Source organism: Ursus arctos, unplaced genomic scaffold (assembly GCF_023065955.2).
Source record: "Ursus arctos isolate Adak ecotype North America unplaced genomic scaffold, UrsArc2.0 scaffold_6, whole genome shotgun sequence".
Lineage (NCBI taxonomy): Eukaryota > Metazoa > Chordata > Mammalia > Carnivora > Ursidae > Ursus > Ursus arctos.
In genome coordinates this window covers 20,084,636-20,108,781 of record NW_026623078.1, presented here as the reverse complement: position 1 = coordinate 20,108,781, position 24,146 = coordinate 20,084,636, and the positions used below count along the sequence as shown (strand labels likewise).

Sequence of the window (24,146 nt, the reverse complement as noted above, 5' to 3'; positions counted from 1 at the left end):
AGCTTCTGGGTGCTAATGATCACAAGCCCTTCCTCTTGGACTGCTCAGCCCTAGCAATGGCAGCTGCCTCCTGCATACAGTCTGTTGCCTAACTGTGTCCTTTCTGCCACAGCAGTGCCCCAACAATTGGGTAACACAGTCCCTATATTCAGTTCTCTCTGTTAAGATAAATGGCGTGGTTTCTGGTTTCCTCACTGGACCTTGACTGACACAATAGTCAGTGACTCAGCCTCATGTCCTAAAAGACCATTCTTTCTTCCAATGTGTTGTAATACAATTTTGCACGAATCAGTTGAACCCACTGGGTCTCGTCGTGTATTTGCCCATCCTTAGGCCAATATCTTACTGTCTTTGCTACTTGGCTCAATAATCTTGACGTCCAGTAGTGTTAATCTTCCCATCTTGTTCATTTTCTTCAAGAGTAAGTTTTGAGAATGCCCAGCTGTTAGTTCTTTTGGGGTGTCCCACGACTATAGAGAACATTTGCCCTTCCTGAAACAGCCTGCATCCAGTGCCTGTGACATGCAAATACAGAAAGATGAGGCCATGTCAGCTAGTTCAGGATGTGCTGTGGGCAACACTCACCCCTGAGCCCCCTACCAGCATGGCTGAGGTTTGGCTAAACTATAGGCTGGTTTGACATCTCCCTCTGCCCATCCTTTCATAGATGTTGATCCCTAATAAACGTCTCAGTCCCCAATGTCCATCTCTTCATCTGCTTCCAGAGACCCCAAATTGCATCAAGACCTTATCTCTGACACCTGCGGGTCTCCTGGCTTTGGTGCTAAGACATGAAACTGAGATCCAAGAGTCTGTTTGCTTATTGGGGTAACAGGAAGTGAGTCGTGAGCGCTGCGGTCAAGAAAAATCCATGAACTCAGAATGTAAAACATGGCTTTGTTACTAATGACTTCAGTGTAGGAAGAAAAGAAGGATGGATTCAGAGGTAGAAGCTGGGGGGCCACCACACAGACCATAATACTCCAGTTATTTCATACTATTGTGTCAAGTCTGCTCTCTTCTCTTGGTCAGTGTTTCCAGAGATTGGTCTATTTTAGGTAGTTTCTACAGAACCAATTTTTAAGTTTTGTCAATGGCCATCCTATCTGTATTTTCCATTGTACCGGTTTCTGCTCTAATTTTTCTCTTTCACTCTACTCTTTGGGTTTATTCTGTTGTTCATTGTTTAACTTCTAAAGATGGACACTTGGATCATTAATTTCGATGATTAACTCTTCTCTTGTAGAAGTATTTTTTTTTAAATGTACTCCTTTTTTTTTTTTTAAAGATTTTATTTATTTGACAGAGAGAGAGCGAAAGAGGGAACACAAGCAGGGGAAGGGAGAGTGGGGGAGAGAGAAGCAGGCTTCCCGCCAAGCAGGAAGCCCAATGCGGGGCTCAATCCCAGGACCCTGGGATCATGACCTGAGCCCAAGGGAGTTGCTTATTGACTGAGCCACCCAGGCGCCCCTCTGGTAGAAGTATTTAAAGCTGTGAATTTCCCTCAAGGTACCATTTTTATATAATATTTTCATCTCCCGCTCTGTAAGTGGGCTCTCCGTAGTGATTCGTTGACAGAGTCCACTGTAGAGAGGGGGAAAAGTATAACTTCACAGTGGGGAAAAGCTGACAAACACTACCTCAGTCAGGCAAGCAAGGTCCACCTCAACAGTGATAAATCGTGTTGATAGTAATTACCACTGAAACAATGTGATGACAATGGTACTTTGCCTGTGCAGTCTTCCTCCCAAATACCATAACCTCAGACTAATCATAAGAAAACATCAGACAAATTCTAAGAATGGGGCATCCTGCAAAATATCTGATCAGTACTCCTCAGAATTGTCAGTCAGCAAAATCAAGGAAAGTCCGGGAAATTGTTGCAGCCAAGAGGAGTTTAAAAAACATGACTAATAAACGTAATGTGGTATTTGGACATTAGGGAAAAACCTAGAAAATCTGAATAAAGTATAGGTTTAGAGAATAATAATGTATTATTTGGTTTATTAACAGAGGCAATTGTACCATACTAATATAAGAAGTTAATAAAAAGGGGAAATGGGTATGGGGTATATGGGAATTCTCTGTATTATCTTCTATATTATTCCCATTATATTATGGTGGGTGTGGGTGTAGGGGGTGGGGGGACCAAGGAGCACTGGCTTAAGTCCTAGAGTCCAAAGGCTCAAAATCCAGGGGCTCTGATGTCCAAGAGCAAAAGGAAATGGATGTCTCAGCTCAAGAAGAGAGAGGAAATTTGTCCTTTCTGCACTTTTGTCCTATTCAGGCCCTCACAAGATTGGATGATGCCCACTCACACTGGTGGGGGTGGATCTCTTTATTCAGTCTACTGATCCAAATCCTAATCTCTTCTGGAAACATCCTCTCTCGGACATACCCAGAAATAATATTTTATCAGCTTTGTGGATATCCTTGAGCCCAGCTAAGTTGATACATAAAATTAACCATTTTACTGTTCTTAAAAAACAATAACAATACATAGATATTATCAGGTGATTCTAGGTATTCTAAACTTTTCATTATGGTTCCCTTTGTAACTCATGTGTTATTCAATGGTCTTATTTTTTTCCAAATATTTGGGAATTTTTAATTTATCTTTTTTGTTATTAACTTCTGCCTTATTTGCACTGTGGTCAAAGGTCATAGTCAGTATAGTATGTCTATATTGAAATATTCGAGGCTTCTTTTATGTTTAGTATGTGATCAACTTTTATAAATGTTTTATGTTTGCTGGGAAAATACATGTATTCTGGACTTGTTAGAAGCAGAATTCCTAACTAAAGGTCCACTCGATCAAACCTACTGCTCTTGTTGTTTCGATCTTCTATTTACTTGCTAATTTTTGTGTGCTTAGCCTTCAGTCTTTAGGAGAGGTGGTTTGAAACCCCCCCCCCCCCCCCCCCCCCCCCCCGCTTCTGACAATGAATCTTCATTGTCTTCCTACTGTTGCAGGTCAGTTGTGAGTTCACAAATTCTGAAGGTCTTACTAGGTGTTTAATGACTTGAACCTTTTCTCCATATGCCATTACAGTCTTCATCTCTTTGTCTTAAAATCTCTGTGAAAACGAGGACACCGACTCTTTCTTTAGTCAGTATCTTTCTGACATGTTTTTATCATACCTTTGCTTTCAACCTTTGTATCCAATATATTGAGGTATATCTTTTGCAAACAGCACATATCTGTCAATATTTGCCTGTCAACTCACACGTTTAGTTTGCTTGCTTTTTCTGTAATAATTGATATAGATTTCTCCTTCTGCCATATTTATTTATTATTTCCGTTTGTTCCCGCTTTTTTTGCTTCTTTTTTTTTTTCTTTTGGCTTCATTTTAATCCAAAGATGAGAATTTTTCATGTTCTCCCATCCCCGGGCCTGCTAGACCCCCAGTACTCATCAGGCTAATTCTGTGCAGACCTGTGCTGGGCGGTCATAGCGATCTGCTAGGACAGCAAACGGTATCAACATATTTGACCACCTTTCCTTCAGACCGTCTCTTGCAACATCTCCTAGACTTTTCGTTCAATACTTCACAGAAAGCTCTTCTCTGTGAAGAGTTTTGCACGGCAAGGTGTCCAAAGCCTTGCATTCCTGAGAATATTTTCTTCATGCCCTCATATTTAAATGACAGTTTGCTTGGATACAAAATTCTGTGTTCGGTTTCCTCAGTACCTTTAAAACATGACTCTTTATAGTAATCTGATTTTTGTTCTTTTGTGTTCTCTCTAGAGATGCCATTTTTAAGATTTCCTCTTCGTCCTTGGTATGATTGAATTTCACTGCAAAGTGTGGATGTTTTTCTTTATCTGTCCTGTTTAGTACTCTGTGTATCTTTTCAACCCAAGGACTATTTGTTTTTTTTTTTTTAATTAGTTTTGCAAAGTGTATTAATTATTTATAAATGTACAAGTAAAATAAATTTCTAGAATTTAATAAATAAATTTCATTTATTTTTATATTAAAATTTTTTAATATTTAAAATGTATTTATTTATATACCTTTCTCTATTGCATTTTCTTTTAGTTTATCAGGCTGTCTTGGCCTCTCTGTTTTAAGAGTTCCACCCCAATGGGAATTGTAACACAGTATGTTTTTCTTTTGAAATGCTCCTTATGTGCCTTGTGGTTTTGTTTGGTGAGCTCCTCTTGGCCCCAAAGCTACAGGCCAGCACATTGGGTGAGACCCTAGACAGCATGAGCCCAGTGAGCTCAGAGGAGAAAGAGTAGATGGGCCGTGGGTGGGGAGCCCCAACCATTATCCCACATCAACCAACTAGTCCTCACGCCTCAGAACATATCCTCCGCTGAGGGCTTCTTCGCTCTTGCTCACCAGGCCCACCTCACCTGCTCTAAGCAGCACGGTGTGAGGCCTGGGACACTGGATTATAATTCCCCAGCTGGGGGCCTCGGACGCACAGGATGAGGCAGAACACTGTCCCCCATTAGTCCTCACTTGTTTTTCTTGGCTCCTCTTAAGCATGGGACATCTATGCCGCCCTGATTGTCCTCAGGGGCCCCTGGCACAGGAGCTCCAGGTTTCTGCAGGTGTCCAGGCAGGAGCCGTCTGGCCTGAGGCACCAGCAAACAGAACCCCAGCGGACTCCACAGCGTGCCTTTCTCATTCTATCCTGCCTGCTTCGCGGGACCCCAACCACATGCCACCCCAGTTCTTGCCAGCCTTGTGGTTTCTTAGTGTCCGTGTAACGTTTGCCTTCTGTCATTGCTCCAGGGTTGGTCTCATGTGGAGGATATAGAAAATCAGCATGGGGCACCTGGGTGGCTCAGTCGGTTAAGCCTCTGCCTTTGACTCAGGTCATGATCCCAGGGTCCTGGGATTGATCCCCGCATTGGGCCCTTGCCTAGCAGGGAGCCTACTTTTCCCTCTCCCTCTGCCTGCTGCTGCCCCTGCTTGTGCACATACTCTCTCTCTGTCAAATAAATTGTAAAAATCTTTAAAAAAGAAAAAGGAAAATCAGTATCTGGGGAGAAACTGGAAACTGATCACTCTAGTTCCTTAACATCCAAATGAAAGGCCGTCTTTTACACAATAAGCACAGTGTAACTCCCTCCCCTAAATTAGGGCCAGCAGAGGAAGGCAGGGCAGGGAGGGCCAAGAGCCCCCAGTGAATCTTAGCGCGGGGTTCCAGCAGGGGGCAGGCAACCACACTCTTCAGTTACAAGATGGCCAACTCCAAGCTGCTGTTGGAGGCTGGCGCTGAGAATATGCACTGGGAAAGGATCAGGGTGGGCCCAGTAAAACTTGAAGGGCCCACCATTACTTGGAACCACTTAACTTTCTTTCTAGAAATACTTACCAGGTGCACTTCGTTATTTCAGGAGCATATAGGAAAGAAAAGCAAACTTTTTATTCCTTTTTTTTTTAGCAATGCAGATACAGATGTTCAGAAGACATTTGGCTCCACACGTCGGGCCATCCTCCAGGTTAGGAAGGGCAGGGAGAGCCAAGGCAACATGAAATTCACTGGCGAGACCCCAAGAGGAAGGGCAAGAGAGAGTGGTGGCAGGGCGGTGGTGGAGCCCACCGTCAAAGAGCAAGCAGGGAGGAGGAGCCCCCAGAAGAATTGGGGAGCAGCAGGAGGAACCAGGGTGTCTAATGCCCTGTCAGGTCAGGTCAAGTACAACCAGGGAGGCAGTGTCCTCAATTTTAGGAACAAGCAGGTTATGGAATTCAGAATGCTGAAAGCAGAAGGTAATATTGAATTAGGGATGAAGTGATACTGAGAGAGGCAGCGAGTGTGGGCAACTGTTCCAAGAGGTAGGTTGTAAAGTGGAGGAGATGGGGAGGAGGTGAGAGGGGGCGTGATGCATTCATGCATTGGGCCTGTTCAACTGACGAAGGCACTAGATCATCCATGGCCACCGAGTGATGCCACGTGGGAAGCTTTGAAATATACCTGTGGCCAGACCCTGCCCAGGGAGGTTGTGATTTAATCGGTCCGGAGTGTGGCCCAGGGGAGGGTTCTTTTCTGGAAGCTCCCCATGTAAGTCTAACGCACCGCCAGATTTGGAGTCACTGGTCTAAGGGAAGGACTGAGGGAGAGAGAGAAAATGTAAGAGACAAAAAGATGGTTATTGGAGTAAAAGGGGCACCAGCAGGGCCTGAGAAGTTGGTCTTAAACAGGAGAGACGTTTCTTCCATTGGGTAAAGGGAGAGGGAGAAAAGAAGGGGTTCCAAAGCAGGCAGGTGGACGGCTGAAATAAGGGTGGCAGTGGAGAAGCTCCCGTGTGACAGGCCACATTCTTCTCTGTGAAGTAGGGAGAAAAGCCATCTGCTGAGGCAAGTGGGAGAAGAGATGAAGGACAGCAGAGAAGGGTTGGAATGGCTGCCCTAACAGAAGCCCGAAGCAACGCATTTCTGACGTAGCTGAGCACCCATCTGAGGCTCTCGTGGAACCAGTCTGTGTGCTTGGGTGGCTTTCTCTGGCCGTGTTAAGACTACAGGTTTGCCCACACTAGCAAAGTGGACATTTATGGTTAAATTGGTTCATGACTGGGAGGCCAAGAGACACCACTAAAAAACTGTGGTGTGGACGCCTGGGTGGCTCAGTCGTTAAGCATCTGCCTTCGGCTCAGGTCATGATCCTGGGGTCCTGGGATCAAGCCCCGCATCAGGCTCCCTGCGTAGCGGGGAGCCTGCTTCTCCTTCTCCCTCTGCCGCTCCCCCTGCTTGTGCTCTCTCTCTGTGTCAAATAAATAAAATCTTTATAAAAAACCCAAAACTGTGGTGAAGGGACTCACAGATGTGGATTGAAGAATCTGGGCAAGATGGAGAAGGAACTGCGGAGATGAGCCGGTGGGAAAAAAAATGAGAGTTCAAGAGCCAGGAAGGATGAATGAGATTGAAGAGTGATACAGCAAGAGAAGTGGAGGAGTAAGGGGGAGCTCACAACGTTGAAACCAGAGAGTGGATGTAGGAATTCACGTCTTCAGACGTGGGCAGAGCTGGCTGACAACCACGTCTGCGGACAGTGAGCATGGCCAAGTCAAAATCAGAGTTCCATTTTGTCGAATACCCACTTTCCCAAATATTTTAATTAAGTCTTACTTACAATTTATAATTAGACTACATAATTACACTATCAAGAGTGTGTCTAAATAGGCACTCTATACAGTATATATTTATGATTATAGATTGCCTAGCATACCCTGCATGTTTTTAAAAGCATGAAAGGGAGGAAGAAAAGGAAAACTTCACATATGTATATGTAAAAAGGACTAGAGGAATATAAACCAAAATGTTAACAGTGAGATCATGGTTAATATTTTTTCTTTTATTTTCCGATGTTGTACAAGAGTCAAATAGTATTTCTATAACCTTAAAAGGCAATCCATTTTATATATTAAAAGAAAATGGTTTACCCAAATGAACTTCGCTCTTTCAGGATATCTGAGTCTTGAAAGGAAGTAATATTCTGAACCATGGACATACTGTCCTGTCACAGTATACAGTTCCTAATGCAAATAGTAATTCCAATGAGTCACTTTCTTTCCGGCTCATTTTAAACTATGAGATAGCAATCAGGCCTAATTATTTCAATTTATAAATATTTACTCTCAAGACAAGTTCCTTATGTTTATAATATTGACTTAATAAATGCAGGTTGACATTGATATATTACATGACTTCCTTTTCCAAGGGTTATGTATTATGGTGAAAGAACTTCCCGAAGGAGAAAAAGACTAGAGCAGGCAGAGAAGGCTTCTCTGACTACCCAGTTTTAACTTATTACCTCTGCAATAAGCACACACATCCATTTCCGAATCCCCTTTCAAGTTTACTTCACTCCATGGCACTTATTAACATCCTATCTATACCACTGGCATATGTGAAATCGGATATACAGATATACACACGTATATTCACGTATCTTTGGTATCTATTAAACTGGAGATGCCACTTTACCTGGTCTGTGGGCATTTCTGCTTTTTAAAGCTTCCAGGGTGATTTTTACAAGCAGCCAGTATTGCCAGTATTCCATATAATCAAGTCAATTAAATCAAAATGGAATTTTTGGAGCCTTTCTCCTTTGTTGCATGAATATCAAGACATATTCTTTTTCTTTTTTTTTAAATTTTATTTATTTATTTATTTGAGAGAGAGCATGTGAGGGGCCAGGGGAGGAGCAGTGGGGAAGGGAGAGGGACAAGCCAACTCTGCACTGAGTGCAGAGCCCCACCCCAGGACCCTGAGATCATGACCTGAGCTGAAACCAAGAGTCACTCAACTGACTGACCCACCCAGTCGCCCCTCAAGACATACTCATGGCTGTTAACATGCCTGTCACCTTTGGTTCCCCAGCCATCATACCTGCTCGTTGCTTTCCCAGCTCACCACCAGCACGTAGAATCCCGATACACCTATTCTCAGTGTCTGCCTTTTTGTCTCTCCTTTGGGAAATTTCACTAAACATCAACTGAAAATGAGGGAAAGAGATGCCTAAGCTCCTTTGAAAAATAATTAAGGGCAAATCACACCTCTTACTTACTTCACAAAGGCAAAATAAAAGAAACACCTTTGATGGTAAAGTCACACCAGCAATAACTTGTCAAGGGCTGATTGAAAATGGCTAATAGTGAGCAGAGTGCCACAGCTGGCAAGGGTACCATAATGAGGTGTCCCCGAAACCCTGGGGCAACAGCTGGCGGAGCTCATAGAAACCTCCTTGAGGAAGTTCATGGGGGATCATGAAGCAGCAGCTGGCAGGGCTACTACAGGCAAAATCCACTCAGAGGACAAAAACTATATTTTAAAAAATTACTTTCTCAACTCCTATCATCTTTTTTTTTTCTTTGCCTTTGGAATAGTAACTGACTTATAAGAAATTACAACGATAGGGGCGTCTGGGTGGCTCAGTTGGTTGGGCATCTTGCCTTCGGCTCAGGTCATGATCCCAGGGTCCTGGGATTGAGCCCCATGTCGGGCTCCCTGCTCAGCAGGAAGCCTGCTTCTCCCTCTCCCTCTCCCCCTGCTGGTGTTCCCTCTCTTGCTGTGTCTCTCTCTGTCCAATAAATAAATAAAATCTTAAAAAAAAAATAAATAGAATCTTAAAAAAAAAGAGAGAGAGAAATTGCAACAATCATACAGAGGGGTCGTTGTACCCTTCACTCAGTTTCTCCCCATGGCAGCGCCTTGTGTCATCATGGGAAACTGGCATTGGTACAAGGTGTGTGATGGCTCTATGCTGTTTTTGTCATGTGTGTAGATTCATGTAACCATCACTGCAGTTGAGATACAGAACTATTCCAGTCGTTTTCATTTCTGGGATAAATGCCCAAGAGTGCGATTGCTGGGTCTTCCTAGCAGGTTGATCTTTTTGCCAGTATGTTCTCTTCTGTATCTGGTGATTTTCTTTGCTCTGAAGTCTAGCTTTCCTGATTTTTTTCTGAGTAATGTTTGCATTCTTTCACTTTCAGCCTATCTATAGAGTTATAGCTGAACTGGATATATTATAGACAGCTTATCACTGTGTCACTTTTTTTAACTTTAAAACAAATCCATAGACCTTATTATTCAGAGATTTTAGGTTTCTAGAAAAATTGAAGGACGCCTGGGTGGCTCAGTTGTTAAGCGGCTGCCTTTGGCTCAGGGCGTGATCCCAGGGTCTTGGGATTGAGCCCCACATCAGGCTCCCTACTCTGCTGGGGGCCTGCTTCTTCCTCTCCCACTCCCCCTGCTTGTGTTCCCTCTCTCGCTGGCTGTCTCTGTCAAATAAATAAATAAAATCTTTAAAAAAAAAAAAAAGAAAGAAAAATTGAGCAGCAAGTAGAGTTTCCATATACTTTCTCTCTCCCTCCCCCTATTATTAGCATCTTGCACTGGTGCAGAACATTTGTTACAGTTGATGAACAAATATTGATACACTACTATTAACAAAGTCCATCATTTACATTAGGGTTCACTCTATGCATTGTATCATCTATGGGTTTTTTGTGTATACATAAATTTTCAACTTGTTTAGGTAAGTATCTAGGAAAATTGCATCTATTCCATCTCTGGAAAGGAAGTCTCCTAGCTAACACTATTTGAGGAGAAATCAATTGTATTTTTAATCTGTAGCCAATTGATGTTTTGGAGTTTTTTTTTCCCTCTGAGCATAACTTCTTTTAATCATCATATGAACCCATCAAGCCTGCTCTCTTTAGCCAAAGGATGAAGAAAGGGGTAGCCCAGAAAGACACAGTATCTTTTTTAGTATTAGCAATCACCTGACATTATTTGGAACATTACTAGACCCAGGGTGCTAAACTTAACTATGCTTAAAAATTGAAGATAATCTCTGTATGAGAATTTCTTACATTCAAAACAAATAAGTAGAAACTATCACTCAATACAACTTCTACGTGATTCATTGCACTATACCTACATTTATATTTTGGTGATAGAAATGAAGAGATTTTAAAACGTATTACTCACATAACATAATAAAACATTTTAAAAAAATAAATAAATAAAAATAAAAACAAAAAGTATTATCTGACTGGCAGAGGGATTCATAACCCACTTTACAAGAAAACTGAGAAAATTAAATGATGTTAACTGAAAAATAGTTCGAGTGGGATCCAATTTCAAAAAGCAAAATTAATTTGTCAATTGATTAGTGCATGTTGAATGAAAACATATTACTGTATTTTAAGCTTATCCTGAATTTTACATAAGTGTTTTTGCTTAATGATTACCCTTTAAGCTATGAATTCTTTCTTCAACTGTCCATGGTTTCTGTTTGCCAAATTACGGATAGACAGTAGTCATTCCTAATGGGAGACAGAATATGCTTCTAATGGGTTAATGTTTATCTCAGGAAAAGGTGACTTCACTACCTCTTTAATATAAGTCTATGTTGTTTCCAGCTACTACTACTTTGCACAACTGGGGGTGAAATGCATCTTTCATTTTTTAAAAGAAACACTGGCAATGTACATAGTCCACATTCATCTTGAAAGTGATAGAAACTTTAATAGAAAAGGAAGAATAAAATCTGCTTGCTTGCGTAACACAATGCAAAATTTATTCGGAGAAGTATGTGGATTCCATCCGTCAGTCTCACCCACCTTGCTGCTTTAGTTTATTGAGAGGATGTGGTATCTGCTCTGACCCTGCTTTGTAACACAGCTCAGTTCTCCCCACACCTTCTTTCCAGTCGCCTGCCTCAAGCACCCTGTCAGGATGTATAGCAGCGTGCTGTTGGACGCTGTCTGATGCACGCCACGCCATGTGGGCTACCTCGGGGTACAGGGAACCTCAGCTTAACCCGGAAGGAAGAAACAGGACTGGTACTTCTAACCAAGCCGACCATGGTCTTCCGCAGACCCTCTGCCTCCTTTCTTGTGTCTGCTTAATCGTAAATGACTAATTGAAGACGGGACACACATTGTCCAGGTATTCACTTACGTATTTCATAAATATTTACTGAGGATCCACTATATGCCATGCATTGTGTTCGGTGTTAGAAGACAGCAGTGAACAAAATTCTGAAATTCTCTGCTCTCATGGAGCTTATATTCCCATTTGGGAGATAAATAATGAATAGATATATAAATAGAAAGACATACACATATCGAATGTCACGCCACAGTGATACATGCCATGGAGAAAAGTAAAGCTGAATGAGAATGGCAGGATGGCAGGTCATAGATGTGTCAGGGAAGGCCTCTGTGTAGTGGTGACCTCTGAGTGGAGAGCTGGAAGAGAAGAGAAAGGTCTTCCGGAAATGTAGAAAAATAAGAGTCCCAGGCAAGCGGAAAGGCCCTGAGGTAGGATCATGTTTGTCACATTCAAAAAGACAGGGGCGCCTGGGTGGCACAGCGGTTAAGCATCTGCCTTCAGCTCAGGGCGTGATCCCGGCGTTATCGGATCGAGCCCCACATCAGGCTCCTCCACTATGAGCCTGCTTCTTCCTCTTCCACTCCCCCTGCTTGTGTTCCCTCTCTCGCTGGCTGTCTCTATCTCTGTCGAATAAATAAATAAAATCTTTAAAAAAAATTTTATTTTAAAAAATAGAAAAAAACCCCAAAAAGACAAAAAACTACCATGGCTGAATAAGAGTGAGTGAGCAGGGGGTGGGGAGATGACGTCTGGGCAGAAGCCTGGGACCAGGTCATGTGTAGCTTTAGAGGCCACGAACAAGATATCAGGTTTACTCTAAGTCAGGTGGAAAGTTACTGAAGGGTTTTTGCTGATTGCTTAGATCTGACTTATCCTTTCCAGCCATCACCCTGGATGCTGAAGGAAAGACATTCTATAGGGGGTGCAGGTAGAAACTGGATCACGTATGAGGCTTTTCCAGAAAAGGGTGGTACTTTGGGAGTGAGTGATTGTGGTAGAAGTGACAAAAAGAAATGTGCTATAAAATATATTTTCAATTTAAAGTCAAAAGATTTTGCTGGGGAATTAAATAAATGATGTGAGCAAAACGGAAGGGTCAAGGGAGATGATGAGTTTTTGAGGCTGAGCAATTAGGTAAATGGTGGCGCCATGACATGGGCAACACTGAGGGAAGAACAGGGCTCTGGAGAGAACTGAGGTAATTCCACTATAGTAGATGCTTGAACTTAACACTTTTTTGAGACAGGCGTATGACCTTCAGGAATCTCCCAAATTCATAAATACCACCATAAGCTTTGATATTTCCCATAAAATATAGTAAAGTGGCCTCTTTCCTTTTAGTCCCTTAAAAATCTCTCCCTTGCTGGAGAACAGTTATGGGTGAGGCCAGATTACTCTCTTGAAATGGGGTCACGAATGTCTTTTTCTTGTTATTCTGTGGGACCACCTAATGCACCCATCTAGGGTGTGTCTGTTTCACAGATACATTTGACAGTTCAACCTAGTTTATCCCAAACTTTTCATTTTTAGCTAAAAATTATTTCAGGCACTTCATTTCCATCATCAACATTAGCGGTTAGTTTCCTTTTTGGACACTTTTCAAAAAGAAATAGAATTGATTTCACCTTATGAGTGTTTCCAAATATGGGACAATGACTCAGCATAAGAAAGCCAAGTCAAGGCAGGATTGCTAAATGAGCTATGAGCATCTCTCCCTGGGTAAGTAGATCATTCAGGAACGTCAACATGCCCATCCCTGAAGTATTCAGCTGTATGAATCAGTAAAATTTGAAATTCTTTCAAGTTATGAAGCAGGGAGTCTCACAAATGATTAAAACCATGAATTTTAAATCCAAGAATGTCAGTAATCTACTATCTGAATTCATCACATTCAGTTTCTGCTAATTTGTTTTCTATCCTATATGCTATTGATGAAGTCGTACGGTCGGAGACCCTTCTCCTTCTGCCCTATGGTAATGCAGAACTTTCCCTGCCTACTTTTAAGAATTTATTAAGAACCTCAATAAGGTTTTAGATATCTTAGAGAGGACATGTTTGAAACAAATAGAAAGACCTTGGTGCAAGTCCTGTCTCTGCCACTGAGAAACTGTGTGACTTCTGAAAGGTTGCTTAGCCTCTCTGAGCATGTTTCTTTGTCTTTAGGTGGGGATAATGACACCTAACTTGTGAGGTGGTCGAAAATGGCTCAGAATTAAACACCTGTGGTGGTCACGGAGATGCACCACACAGGGGCGCCTGGGTGGCTCAGTTGGGTGGGAGACTGCCTTCAGATCAGGTCATGATCCTGGAGTTCCAGGATCGAGTCCCGTATCAGGCTTCCTGCTCAGTGGGGAGTCTGCTTTCTCCTCTGACCCTACTTCCTCTCATGCACTCTCTCTCTCTCAAATAAATAAATAAAATCTAAAAAAAAAAAAAAAAAAAAAAGAACAGAGATGCACCACACAGATTGTCCTTCAAGAGATCCTGCTATGAGGAGCTCAGCTGGCTGACAGCTGTGGCTACCACTTCTTTGAATTCCCTGAGCCATTACAATATCTAAAACTTTTTGGCCTCCAAGAACCAGTTTTCACCCCCATGGGGGCAACATTGCCCTTGCTGAGAAAGCATGCTGGAAGGCACCTTGAGTTCTAGTTCTGCATTAACTGATTGTTCAGCCTTTTACAAGCCACTCTCACTCTTTGAGACTCAGTTTTCTCATTTGTGAAATGAAAAGGTTGAACAACATGGGCTTAAAAACTCCCAGCCCTGGAGTCCAATTGACTTGTATGTGGTACTGGTGGACACAGTGTAGCCGACTTCTCCGGCTCTCCCTGCTCCCCTGCCCACCCACCTTTGCAGGCAGGAGAAGGTAGCTGCCTGTAGCTGTATCTTGTCATGATCGTTAGTCTGCATGCTAGTCTCCCTCCCAAACAACCGGAACTGCTTGAAGGCAAAGTCCACATGCGTTTGATACAGTAGTTGGCAGGAAGTAGGCACTTGGTCAATGTTTGTAGAATGGGCTACACAGTGTACTTACAGGTTGAACGAGATGAAACTGCCCAGGGGAGACCTTTTGACAGCAAATATATAGGCTAACTCAGGTACTATGGGATCAAATGACACCTGCCTTGTCCTGTAGCCCACAGGGGTTATGCCAAGCATATGCCAAGCAGTGAAGAAATGTTTAAGGAAGGAAAGTTGAGAGTAAGGCGGGGGAAAGGTAGACAAGTACATCAGACATTTATAAGAAATCTGTCTCCCAGTTTGTACGTTCATTCTTCTAAGGGGCACATGCATGAGATTCTCCATTGGATGTAAGCATTTTGCCATTGAATTTTTTTTGCTCTTTATATTATAAATCTATGTCATAAAAATTAAGAAGGAAATAGTGTTTACATTTGTAAAGCTCTTTCTAGTTTCCAAAGGACTTTCTTTTCAATTCTTTCAATGTAGGGTCCAGAAAAATTTCATATAGTGCAAAGGGCAGTCAAACTAATTAAATTCACTGAACCAGTAGTAGGATCATTCCATTGTCAACCAAATTTTCATCTTATGTAGATATCTTAAGCACTCTTTTCACAGGCTGGTTGATAGTATTCAAAGTTGCCATGGATACAAGATAGCTATATAACCCATTTGCCATTCCTCATCCTCAGCCACCAACCCTGTGAATAGACTAAGAAAATGTAAGAAATCATGCCCATTAACAGCTAAGACTTAATGTCATAGAATGCAAGAGGAAGAAGGAACTTTATCTTCTGGAGCAGACATTCTTAATCTTAGATGCATGGATCTAAAATTGACTAGCAAACTTTTTGGCTATGAGAGTGTTTCTCATGATATTCCATAGCTTTCATTAGATTAAAAAGGCAGATGGGCTCCGTCATGACAGCCCACCATTTACATATGAGATAGTAGATCCTGGACAGGCCAAGTGAATTTTTTGGGGTCCCACAGCACAACCACTTAGAGGGAGAATTTGATTCTTGGTACTACTAGTTAAGTGCTGTTTTCCCCAGTCACCCAAGCGCACTTAAGAACCATTAATTTTTTACCCCAATCAGGGAATAGGTTTATCCCTGTGTTTCTGAAGTTAGAATATGAAAGAGTCTTGCACACACCTGCCTAGTTTATGCTAAGTTTCCAACATTTAATTGGGATGATTTAGTGTTGTCTTAATTATACAATCTCAGCAGTAAAGTGTACAAAAAATGAGTCATTCCGCATGGTGAAAATTTGGTGGGTACCCATTAAAATTTGAATAGAACTGGTAATGTTCCACGCTTACAGATTAATACATATATTCAGTTTCCTTGGAAATGGCTAGGGCAGAGAAGATTTTTTAAGAATTAAGAAATTGGGAGCAAATCTCATTTGTAACCTGGAACAGCCTTAACTCATATTGTGATATTATGATTTATAAGAAAAAAAATATGTATTTGGTCAGTCAGATGACAAGAACATATTTCTCATAGATATTTGGTCTTCATCCGAAGCTCTTGGCTCACAGCTCACAAAATCCTTGGAATCTCCTAAGGATGAGAGTGATAAAGGTGTCTCTTGTTATGTTAGCAAGGTGACTTTTGGAAAGTATCTAAAGACAGGGGCTGGTTGCCAGTGGAGTCAATCATGTGATTAGAGATCAGTCCCACCCCCTGACCTCTGGGGAGAGGAGAGGGAAAGAAGGTTGAATCAACCACCAATAGTCAATGCTTTGGTCAATCATGCCTGTATAATGAGACCTACTAAAAAACCCAGAAGAATGGGGTCAAGAGTTTCCATGGCGAACACATGGAGAGATGGGTAGATTGGTGTACTCAGAGAACATGGAGGCTCTGCACCCCTTCCCACCTAACTTGACCTATGCGTCCCTTCCATTGGCTGTTCCTGAGTTGTTATCTAGTAAGTACAGTAAAATGTTTCCCTGACTTCTATGAGCTGCTGTAGCAAATGAACAGAACCCAACCTGGGGTTTGTCAGTCCAGAACCTTCTCATATATGAAAGACAGCAGAAAAGATGCCAGAAAACCTTATAATTAGATATCAAGAACAAGTTTTTTAAAGGCACCAATACTGAAGTTGAATGTTGAAGTTATATTGAAGTTCTTGTGGGAAATTGAAGTTATAAGCGGGAAAACAGAAAATATTAGTTGAATTACGTGAAATAAGATTTCCCTTGGTTTTTGTATGTGGGCATTTGCCCAAGTTATTTGAGTGGTACTTTGAAAAATAGAGGGTTATCTTATCAGCAAGAACATAATCTAAGGATAAACATTAATGGATGCCTCACACATGTAAGAACAGGAAACAGGCTTTTAAAAAATCGTATTTTACACTTCTTCTGTCCTCACCTTCCTCCATTCTGATCTCTAGGTGCTAGATAGTGTTCCCCCATCATAGCTAGCTCTCAAGAAAAAGATCATGAGACTAAAAACTAAAGCCTAGACAATATGGTTGTGTGAGAAACACTGCCAAAAATCTCCAAAACTGCAAAGGGGGAAATTGGAAAAGAAAAAGCATGTGTTACCCTATTGGCAAATGTCCAAATATTATCTGGCCTGACACATTCCTGAAAATAGAGTGTGGATCGGAGGAAAGGAAGCACCAACTTCAAAATGAGGAGGGCACACTGACCGCATTCTCTGGTACCAGGCAGCCAACAAAGTTCCCCTGAGTGTGTGGGATGCCCCGAGGGGAGTGTGGAGAGAGGAGAGTGGAGGAGAGGAGAGGCCTTGGACCCCAAGCGTCCTAATCAAGGGAGAGACGGGGATGTGGAGCCGAGCTGGCTTTCTGTGCTCCTGCGCTCTGCTCCCTGTCACTGATAGAGAAGGAATGATAGTGGCAGCAGCCCAAAGATAAGCAGACGAAGGCATGGGCCGCTGGAAACCTTTCTGGTCCTAACTATACTGGGGCTCTCTGAGGGAGATGAGTAGGAGATCAGGAAGTAAGCAGATGGCAGGGGAGGGTCAGATGTAGGGGGTATGGGTTAGCGGGGAGCCATCCACCATCACCATCGTCGTGGGTCTGATGCCTTGGAAGGTGGGGGAAATGCTATTTCCCCATCTTGGTTATCGCTCCAACTTTTGGCCATTCAGAAACAGTTGGGGAGTGTTCAGAGCAGCCACAGAATTATGGGGGGCCTGGTGACAGAGACTATTTCAGAGAAGGTATCACAAAGTCTTGTTCCCTCAGGCACCCATGACCAAGGGCCAGCCGACTCTGGGCAGGGCCCAGTGGTGAGAGCTGAGAGGAGAAACCCAAAGGGTAACACAGATTTCTTTCCCTATCTTAACATCTGATTATAACCTGCTGATGGTAGGAACTGCAAGCAACCCGGTCCACTCCTGCTAGAAGAACCGAGAAGGGCGGGCCCCATCTGGAGGGAGGGCTTCCAGATGAGTGTTGTGCTTGTCTTGGGAAAAGCTGCAGGGCTGCAGAGAGATGGTTTGTGCCATCAGGCTTCCCCTGCAGTCTTGCGCTATTGCCTATCGGCAGGTCTCCCCACCTGCCCTCCCAATAGCACAGAGTGTTTTGGCCAGTCTCTCTGGCCTGGTGCCTCCCTTATTCGCAGAGCTGTTACTCTGTCGGGTCAGAGCCAGGAGCAGGCCAGGGTTTTGCGAGTCATGCTGAATCTGCCATTCTTCCTCCCTCACAACTTGCATTTCCACCGGGAGTCCTAAGTGTGGGGATGGGTAGAAGGGGGCTTTCTGTGGACAGGTGAAGAAGATTCTTCCCCCAAACCAGGCCTTCTCACCTGCTTTCTAAGCCTCAGCCATGGAAAGCATTTTAGCTCTGACGCCACAGCATAACCGGACTGAAAATATCTAGGCCTGCCTTGTGGACAGGCTAGGGAGAAAAGGCCATGGGGAAGGGACCCCAGATCATCACACTCTGGGTGCTCCCCTTTTCCTCTGTGCTCAGTATGTGTAGCAGAGTGAAATAGGGCTACCATCGCGGGCAGTTTGGGAGGGGAAAAGTTATCAGAGAATAGCAGAAGGGGAAGGGTCAGAGGTATCTCACATATCTTCCCACGATGCTGAAGCTTTGAGGCAACGGAAGATAAAGGAGTGAGGGACACACCGCAGTGCTTGGTCACGGTCACCCCTCCTCTCTAGCTTCCTGAATTATGGGTCACACCGCATGCACAAGCAGGAATTAGACTTGAACAAGCATAATTCAGTGCGTGTTGCTGCTTATAAGATCTGCTCCTTCTGAGGACCTGAATTTGAGTCCAACAGGTAGGTATGCTTACTACTTGAAGTGATCCTTTTAACTTTAGACTTGATTTTCACTTTTTTTAAGAATCAGAGGAAAATCTGAGCTGATAGTACACAGTAACTGACGTGAAATTTGCCAGATTCTTAACATACAGGCACGTGTGCCCAACCAACTATAAATAATATTGACCAGGGTTCTGGGGTTAGAGTCAATGTCTTCTAACTTGGAAAAAAAAAAACAAAACAGGAAAACCTAGTTAATGGGATAAACCTTTTCTTCCATCCTAGTTTTATTCATAGGTTCTCTTCTCTGTCTCATGCTGGTCTGATTTGGAAGTCTCATTCTAATTGTAGAGAGTTGTTATTTTATCTATTCATGATTGGTCTGATTTCATGTTTTAAATAGGTATTGATTAACTGTAGTTCTCTACCTCAGCCTAGCGCTCTTCCTAAGTGATTACTGCACAGATTCATACAATGGTTCTATGTCTTCCTATGCTGGCTTTTTCATTTCTCACTTTAGTTATTTATGGCTGCCCACAACTGTGTGATGGGATAATTGCTGAATAGACTGCCCGTACCTATTTTTAAGAAAATAACTAAAATTTTAGGTTGTGTACTACTTGAAAATATTTTCACTTCTGTCAAAAAAGACACTGATGTTATATATATATATTTGCGTTACTACCAAATATAGCCCTGGCCTTATAAATACAAGCAGATTCCCAGTACTTAAATGGCTATTTCGTTCCTGTGCATAGAGTACACAGAGTGCTCACCAGGAACTTTTCAGCTTGAGAGGTATGGTAGGGCTTATGGCAAAGCCATTAGGGTGACAAGAGTCCTGTGGTCCTTCGGACTGTCCAGCGAAAGCATTCCCCAGGCACAGGAATAGCAAGTGCAAAGAGTCTGAGGTGAATACCCTTATGTAATACCTACTGTGTGCTAGACACTGCCTGATTGACAAGGATGGATCCATAGACTAGGGGTCCGCAGTCCTCACACAGTCCTTAAATATTGTTTTGACTTAGTTGATTTTCATACAAGCCTAAGCACTATATCAAGCTGTTCGCATTTGATTTCAATTCTCTCAAATTTGGGAAAGATAATTTTTCTTTAAAAATAACCTCTTGGGCTATGTCTAAATGGTCAAAACTTTGCACTTGACTTTTTATACAAGTGGTTCTCTAAGGATACCATTTGGTAACTGCATTCCTCAATTCTTCTTTTGTGTTGGAGCTGGAAGAACTGTGGGCAATGTGGATACTATAAAGAAGTAGGGAAAATAGAATCAGAATTTGTGAGACAGATGCTTGGAAGGGATTTCCATGAAGTTTTGCTAGATTGATTGGCTGCAGGAACTGGGAGGAATAGCTTTAGTAAACATCGAGGATGCTGGTGTCTGTCTCTGACTCAAAGGGATCTGCCACAGAGAAATGAGTTCATCGACGGATGAAGCCAGCATTGCAGCAGTTCCATGAAGAATTACAAAAGATTCAGGACTATTAGTTCATAGACACAATATAATGCTGAACAAATTTTAAGTATAATGGCTATTGTACTCCTTAACGGCATACTGTAGACTTTCAAATATATTAGCAGTAGTCTGTAGGTTAATAAAATCTTGTTGCAATGATACAAGGAGACCCTCTTTATTTTCTATGCTAGCAAGTTCTATGACAGAGTCCCTTAGGGATTTTTTTTTCTTTCTTTTTTTTCTGGTACGGGCTCAGCAATGCCTGTCATGTGGTTATGAAATTGCAGAATAGTTTTGAGTCACAATGATGATGACAGTGTAAAAAGGCCCAAGTCAATACTAATTTGATGTAAGGTATGCAGGATTTCTCACCAAATGCCAAGGATTTGAGTTGGCTAAGTGATTCAGTTTTGCATATTGTAATAACACTATTTGTTGTAAGGCAAATATATCTGCTTTGTGTATTTAGATTTGATAAAACTGGAGGATTCTAGAAAGTGGTTTCAGGATACTTTTCTTTTGACTTCGGGGAACTGTTTACACCTAAAGAGAATGGTAGTTTTCATGACAGACATAAAAATTGTTACTTTAGTTATACATACACACACATTAGATCCTTGAGGCAAATAAAGTTTAAGTAAAATTATTATCTTGCAAACAACTGAATCCTTGAGATTCCTCCACATCTTTTTTTTTTCTTTTCTTGATTTCTCTGATACTTTCTAAGGACTCCTAAATTGCATTAATATTTCCTTTTACATACTGCAGAATTGCCATGCCTATAATCGGTTGTTACTCTCTAATTATTTTGACTTTCTCTCCAGGTTTAAGGTTCTTTCTGGCATTAAGTTTGAGACTTAAGAAGAATCAATTAATTTTATGAGTTCCCTGTACTGGGACACTTAAGACCTAGCAATAACCATTATGTAAATGCTGTTTATTAGGAAGGGAATTTGGCACTAAGAAGTACCAGTCCTGTTAGAAAATATCAAGAAGCAAAATGAAAAAAGAAATGATAGCTTAGCTAATATGTTTTCAGATTATTTTTCCATATTGCAACACGAGGTTTCTTTTTAAAAATTGTATTTATTTTGTTATGATTTTTAAGATTTTATTTATTTTTTTGACAGAGAGAGAGAGCACAAACAGGGGGAGCAGGGAGCTTGATGCGGGGCTCGATCCCAGGACCCTGGGATCATGACCTGAGCTGAAGGCAGATGTTTGACTGAGCCACCCAGGCACACCAAGATTTCTTTTTTTTTTTTTTCTTAAAAATGTATTTATTTGAGGGGGGAGGAACAGAGGGGGGAGAGAGAGAGAGAGAGAGAGAGAGAGAGAATCTCTAGCAGACTTCCCACTGAGTGCAGAGCCAGACACAGGGCTCAGTCCTAGGACACCAAAATCATGACTTGAACCGAAATCAAGAGTAGGACGCTTAAGCAGCTGAGCCACCCAGGTGTCCCACAACACAAGATATCTAATTTGAATCTATTTTTGACTAGGTTTAAAATTATTTCTGCTCATATAAATTTATTCCATATATTTATAATGTAGATACTAGCCAGGCTTATTTTTTCTATAGTAATATAAAGTCAAGTTGTTTGGTGAAAAAGTTCATTTACTTGTGGAGATATAACCAATATGAGGATAATTGCTTTAAGGACATTCTGAATATGAGAGGACATTTTGAGAATGCCTTAAAAGTACTCTTGTACTGACCAGCATAGCCTTCATTGCAACAAATTCCACTAATATAAAATGAAAACATACAATCGAATCATGACCATTTGAAGTTCATTTTTGCCACTATGGCAGAATTTACTATGGTAATAAAGATGAGGAAATACTCATTTTTAGTGTGCAATCATAAAATTTCACATTAGGAGGACTGCATATTAATGAGAGGCACTTTCTAGGAAGCAGGTTAAAATGCAACTTTAAAACAGTGTCCTAGTAGGTATAAGTAAGTCCAGAAATACCTAATTTGGAAAGTATCTGACTAGAGGTTGTGAAAGGTCAACAAAAGAAAAAAAAAAAATCTAGGACAAATCTTGTCCTCAAGTTCTCAGTTGCAAATCCCAGTGAAGCCAATGGAAAGTTTATGGAAATATCTGAAAGGCACATTTGGCCTAGTTCAGAAGCTCTATTAAATTAGTATTTTAATACATTGTCCTAGTTAAGTCTTGTCTTTATGGTCCTTTTAACATTGCTTCACCCAGGGTTCATTCATAGCTTACTCAGAAATCACAGAAATGAGGATAGGCTAACAGGATACATGAGCTTTTATTCAGTTTCAAAGATACTTTCACTCCCTAACCTCTCCCAGCCCAATCCTGAGAAAAGAAACTATGTGAAGAAATTCATGATCCAAGGCAAGCTTTGTGGTTTTTAATGCCCATACAGTAGGAAGTATAAACAGGTATAAATAAATTTATAAATATTTAAATAAATTTAATTTAAATAAATAAATATAAAATAAAAAATTTAAATAAATAAATATAAAAATGTGTAATACTGATGCTTGGCTTTGGCTATTTTAATAATATTTTAAATAAATAAATATAAAAATATATATAATAATAAAATATTAATAATATTATTATTAATTATAAATAAATATAAATAAATAAAAATATATAAATAAATATAAATAAATAAAAATAATAAATATAAAAAAATTTAAATAAATAAATATAAAAATGTGTAATACTGATGCTTGGCTTTGGAGAATTTAGTCCCTGAAACTGAACTGTATATATGGCTGACAATATCTGATGTCATAAATATTGTTATAAATTTTACTTTATACTATTGGGTACGTAAATGTCACTGTAGCTGTTACCGTGTGATACAAGGAGGAAGTCAGGCAACCTCTAACTTCCTGTGACCTGTATTTACAGAGCCTCTGTTTTGGCCTGGTATTGCCTCAGTATAGAGCAATGGACCTTGTCAATAGTACCAGATTTGGTTTCTGGAAATGCTGAAGCAAAGCATCAGTTCACGACATTTTGGAGTCAGTTATCAAAGATTTGACTTCCTCAAAGAGGTGGATTTTGGTAAGCACCCACCATCAGCTTTTAGATCTCTCTTTGAAGATAGGATCAAGGGACGCCTCTGCTAGGAGAAGCGGGAGCCCGGTGAGACAATCTCTGCTCAAAACCAAGCCTTGTCTTGAAAGGAAAATTTGGATCATAGACTCTGGAGCCAGATGGCCTGAGTTCATGTCCCTGCCCTATCACTTACTACATCTGTGACCTCTGTTACTTTGTTTAACCTTTCTGGGCCTCAGTGACCTCATCCCTAAAAAATGGACACAAACACAGGGTTTTGTGAGAATTTAAGAGTTCAAATATCTAGACCATTGCTTTTCTCACTACGGTCCTCATTATTATTTTATACCGAGCACTCTCACTTAGATTTGTCTCTTAGTCCAGCTCCCTAATTCCCCAATGAAATAATATAAGGTGGCCTGGATGCAAGAAAGGATGTGTAGAGGCAGAAAGCGATGCGGTAAGATAAAAACAGAGCTGCTTCAGTAAAAACTGTGAGCTCCCATACCCCTGTTATATTTTGACAACTATCTGACATTATTTCACAAAGAGAGAGGACTTCTTTCCTCTATGCAACACGACTCGCTGTGGGCCTCTCTGTTTCACTAGGCAGTGCCCAAGCACCACCCAGCCATTCACAGCCGAAGAGTCGGGTGGGCCCCGGGACCTGCCAATAAGGGGTAGTGGGGTTGGAGAAGAGGAAGGAAACCAGATGCCACGCTGCAACGCTTTCTCTGGTTCGCAGCCCTCTTGAGACACTTCCAGGAGCGGGTCTCCAAAACATGGTCAAAAACTGGGGGAAGGTTTTAAAAAGTTGCCAGGAATGTATCAAATCACCAAGTTTCTTGTTTATCTATTACGCACCAGGACCTGTGCTGGCAATTGTCGACACAAAGATGATGGTGACGTACGTCCCTGACTGCAAGTCCCTGTCTGGATCATCCATGGGCCAAGATATTTTGAAGACCACGTGTGGCCTTCAGCTCAGGGCCAGGCCCTCTGCGACTGCACATGCGGAAACCCACAGTTGGGGACACCAA

At 41.6% G+C, this 24,146-nt stretch overlaps 1 long non-coding RNA gene across 2 annotated transcripts in view; it reads right to left on the bottom strand.

Annotated features, from left to right (window-relative positions):
* Positions 1-24,146, bottom strand: part of LOC123001987 (uncharacterized) — a 32,645-nt gene that overhangs the window by 7,804 nt on the left and 695 nt on the right. The window lies entirely within an intron of this gene.